Genomic DNA, 5,006 nt, shown 5'->3' on the forward strand with positions numbered 1-5,006 from the left:
TAAATCACTGAGTACGATCGACTCCAAATCCATCCAGGTTGCTGCAAAGTTCATATATTTGTCGTTCTTTATGGCTGCATAATATTCCATTGTGTATATTGCGGGGGTCCAGCCCCACAAGGGTCGTGAGATTTCCTGAAGGAGAGACAGATAGGCGAAGAATGAAAATATTATACTCAGACACCTGCTTCCTGAACAGATGACAATTTAATGTTAGTTAACACAGAGCTTTTATACCACTCATGAAGGGGCAAGACAAAGAAAATTCCTTCACGTACATGTCTTTTAAAAGTTACCATCTAGTGGTCTTAGTAGCAACCAAACCAAGATTCCCATAAGCATAGTAGCAAACAAACCAAGATTCCCATAAGCTTATTAGTAAACAAACCAAGAATCTCATAGGCATTTAGACAACAAGTCTTATTCATAAAGCCAACAATGACACTTTCAGTCCAATGTCCCAAAGTACAGTCCTTGAAATGTCTCAAGAAAGTTTCTTTAAGTGTATATTTCTTTATGTGTCAGGAATTTTCCCATCTTAGGCTCTTATGTTCTTCAGAGTCCCATGATCGCCTCCCTTGTCCAGATGTCCTCGTTACTTTTCTCTTATCTTGCAGTGCTTGTTTCTAAAGAGAACTCAAAAGAAGCTTTTAGTAATGTTTCCCAGGCCCCTCAATGTTGCCTTCTGTTTTAGCTGATCTGTCATAAAAGTGTCTGATTATTATATTATGAGTTCAGTGAAAACCCACTCTACAAATGTTAACTTAGAGTTTTAACTATTAAATTAAGTAAAAATTTTAACATTAATCTTTATCCGAAGTCAGTGAAAACAGTGTTATAAGTCACCTACATAACTTGTAGATAAGTGTTAGAACTTATAATGAATTCATAATGAACTTACTATAAACTTGTGCTTCTAAAAAACCTTATGTCTAAACACTAAACTGCATAATTCTAAATCAAATAAGGAGTGAATATACTTATGTCATTTATTACTTAAGCAATATCTAGTAACTTATAACCAAGTGAAAGAAAGCATTCTTGATGTGCTTCAGAGTTTAACACTTGCATATGTTAGAAAAAGCCAAGTGGCATAGTAGGAAATGGAAAAATGAACCATGATATTTCCAGGTTAGCTGTGAGTACTTCACATAAACATGCCATTTTCTTCTTCCACGACTGCACAGAATTCTTCGGCGGTATCAAACAGCAAAGGTGGAAGACAGAAGGGCCTCAGCTTCCTGGGCTCGCCCTGCGGCCCGGGGTCTTCGGTCCACCAGGACCCTGTCAATCAGGTGAGCCTCCAAGGCTGGCTCCCAAGGAGACATTGCAAGATTTTATTGCCTGGTAAGTGGATAGATCCATGTAGGCTATGTCAACAGTAGCGTGGGGCAAGAGTTCTTGCTGCTGTCTGAACTTTGTATTTCAAGCACATTGGGTTAGAAAACCAGTCTGAAGATAGCACAGAGGAGATGACTTAGTAACGCTGGAGAAAGGGAGTGGTGGTTTTTTCCTGTAGCAGTGAGTGATCACAAGGTTTGACAATGTTACCTTGGAAGCCTCATCTCCTTCTCTAGTTAGAGTCCATTGTGTGGCTTGAGAGTACGGTTAAAACCTATTAAATCCTACTTACCCATAGCTGAACATGTGGTTTGCTCAGCTCAGAAGCACCCCCCCACACACACACACATACATTCTGAAATGTCTGATTAAGAGGTTCTATGTCTGTTTCATGGAAAAAGTAGAAGTTTTATTTATTTATTTATTCATTTTAACTTACAAACAAGCTTTATTTGGAGGAGTTTCTCATTTGTTAAAGCTGCAAGCAAGTTTTTTTCACAATTACAGTTCTAGAGATCTAATAGTTTAGTTTCAGAGATCCCACTGTTCAAAGGTATATTTCAAAATTACTGACAAAACCAAAGCCACACCAGAAGGAAACAGCTCGTTGTACTGGTTTGGAACGTACAGGTATGGATTTCTGCTACTCTCCAAAACAGGCACACCACTTCCCTGGAAAAAGGTGGGATGGAACCAATGCATACAAAGGGAAATGTCTTTAAGTAAGTTACTTGGACAGGATTACACACTTCTTAGAAAATACGGTAAAGTCACAAGTCCCAGCTGGAAGAGCACATGGTACAGCACCAATTTCACAGGGTGTTTAAAGGATCCTGGGATCAGTAGGTGTTGGCTTGTGGCACACACAATAAGAGCATTTACTGAAGTGAGGTGAGAACACTGGAGGACAGGGGTCTCCCACAGTCCTACCCAGTTTTTTAACTTGCAAAAAGGAGAGGCTGTGTTCTGCAGTGTCTTTGGAAACATTTGAGACAGTTCAAAAACAAAAACACAACCCTCAATACTATTCCCCAGAGACTCCATGTCTGAAAAGAGGGAGCTGGTCAGGGTTCCCAGTGGGGACTGTGCCTCCCATCCACTTCCATCTCCACATGGTACAAGACATCAGCAAGGGTGTGCTCGACCACAGCGCCCTAGCCCATGTCACTCATAGGGCGGTATGTGAGATCCTTTGGCGGATACTTGAAGCACGGTCCAAAGTTAATGGAAACCGTGCAGCTCTTGTACAGTGAGAAGTAAGCCCCCTCAAAAATGTCTTTGTAGGTCACTCCTTGATTGACACCATTTTTATAAGATATTATCTCACCATGGAGAGTTTGCTTTAGGCTCTTCTCTGCTTTATCCACAAAGTCTTTCTCCTCAAAATGCAAGTAACTCTTGAACTTTATCAAAGCCTTATCTTTGTAAGTATCAGACAATGACTTGGCTGTCTCTGTGTCTTCAGGAAGATTAATATAAAATCCTAGGACGTACCCTGTCCATAGCCAGAAGAGTAGTGTTTGTCAATGAACTGGTGGAATTTGCTTCCCTTTTTGCTGTACCAAGAATAGCTAAATTTGTCATAACCTAAGGGAGCTTGAAGGTTACCTAAGGACTGGGACAAACCCAGCCTGGCAGCAGTATCTGGTGGCATCTCATCCACAGTGATTTCGAAGTACCAGGCACCTTTCTTTACCCCATTAGAAACCGCACCATGGAGTAGCCCTTCTCTCCAACCACAGTCAGTCGGTCATCGGAGATCTTTAACTGAGGAGCTCGACCATGTAGGGCTAAAAAAACTCATTCATTACAAGCAGGCTCTGTAGAGGTTTCCAGGAATAGGTTTTCCCGCCCAGGAGTCAAGTTCAAACTTCTCCGGGTCAGGGGCATGGGGATCAGGTTCAGCTGAAATATACCAATAGACATCTTTGTTAAATGGGTGTTCCAAGGGATAGCCATGAGGGGGAAGGCGTTGAGCAGAAAACAAAGGGTCGCTTAGGGCCTTTTGGGTAGTCCCTGTGGTCCCGCCATCCTGCTGCTTGCTTAGCTCCTCTTCCTTTCCCACTGCTTCCTGTGGCACTTCCCCCATTTAGATTTCCACTGGTAGACAAAGCACTGCTTTGTTTTTGGTTGTCATGAGTAGGACCAATGTTACTAATGTCCTGATCTAAAAGTCCAAAGTTGTGGTAATCTTCTTCCGGGTCTTTACTCCCAGGATCAGGTTGTTCCTTTACCAAGAATACATCTCTTTCTTTACTCATTGTTTTAACAATGTTATTTGGCCATGTCATTTTCCCAGGTTTCTATCTGGTCGTCATGCATTCCCAGTATTTATCAATAAATGGTATAATATCCTTATCGTTGGAGAACATGGTTTTCAGATGTTCATCCTGTGTTCTGAAACTGCCATGTTAGGTTAGCCAAAGCACTAAGGCACATTTCTTTCAAGTTTGCTTGCTTCCAGAAGAAATAGATGTTCCCGCTATGATGGCATACATTACAATGAAAACTGTAATTGATCATGAAAGGGAGACAGGATGAGGTATTTATGCCAAATGTATCTGCAGTGAACCACTTGGTACATATCCCATACTGCAGCTTTACCTCTACAAGCTGCCGGCCATTCTCTTCATCCACGGAGCCCACCTGAGTATCCAACACCTCTGAAGTATCCCCAGCACCTTCTAGTGTATCTTTTCCATTAGAGGGTTCTGTCTCCAAACCACCACTTACATCAACCAAGTTTGCATCCCTGAAGCTGTGTTGATTTTGTCTCCCAGCCAGCAGTCACAACTCATTTCTTCCATGAATATTTTCTTGCTGCTCTCCCAGAGATGGATTAAGCTTTCCAGAAAAGCCTACAACTGAAACACCTGGCTCCAGACCTTCTTCCACATCCCAGGTGCCTGCTCCTAGCAAAACATTGGAGCAGAGTGAAAGTAGGTTTTAATATATTTTGGATATTTGTGATTTTTATAAAATATCAATGTGTCTTGTTTTGCAATTTTATCAGAAAGGAGTACATTCAGCTAATTTTTGCCCCTTCTATATTATTCATATCCATTTTTTTACCCTAAAACTCACACTAGGTGGAGCCCCTTTGTTACTACTCTCGTGTTAAAAGTCTTTTGTTGTGAACAACATATCTCTAACTGGAAAGCTACAATTTATCTGAGTACCCTGTCTACTTTAGAGACACAAGAGCATTAACATCATTAAAATATTTTTACAAGTACCCAGGAAAGATGTTATCCCTTATGCCTTCCACACTTCCTCCCCAAATGAAATTTAATGTTTGCAATGGAATTCAGAGCCTTCTAGCTCTTGACTTTGTGCTTTTGTAACTAGTGCTTCTCTGTAGTAAATGTCAATGGTTCTCTGTATTCATTTTAATGGCTTTAGTGAGTAGAAAGAAAATTGGTTTTGGCAGGGCTGTAAATTTTAAGGCTACCATACCTTTTAAAAATGAAAAAAAAATGGGCACCATTTTTGGTTTTGCTTTTAATTGTAATTTTTTCCCCCTTCTCTCTGCTGTTTTTAATCACTTCAAACATTGAACAAGGGGCTCCGCCTAGTGTAAGCTTTTGGTTAAAAAAAATAATATGGATACAAATAACATAGAAAGGTCAAAAATTAGCTGAATGTAGTCCTTTTTGATAAAATGA

At 40.5% G+C, this 5,006-nt stretch overlaps 1 pseudogene; it reads right to left on the reverse strand.

Moving 5' to 3' along the window:
- Positions 1–2,405: 2,405 nt before the first annotated feature.
- Positions 2,406–4,090, reverse strand: LOC103277229 (annotated as a pseudogene).
- Positions 4,091–5,006: the final 916 nt, after the last annotated feature.

Source organism: Carlito syrichta, unplaced genomic scaffold (genome assembly GCF_000164805.1).
Source record: "Carlito syrichta isolate Samal-C Ts95f unplaced genomic scaffold, Tarsius_syrichta-2.0.1 Scaffold316641, whole genome shotgun sequence".
Lineage (NCBI taxonomy): Eukaryota > Metazoa > Chordata > Mammalia > Primates > Tarsiidae > Carlito > Carlito syrichta.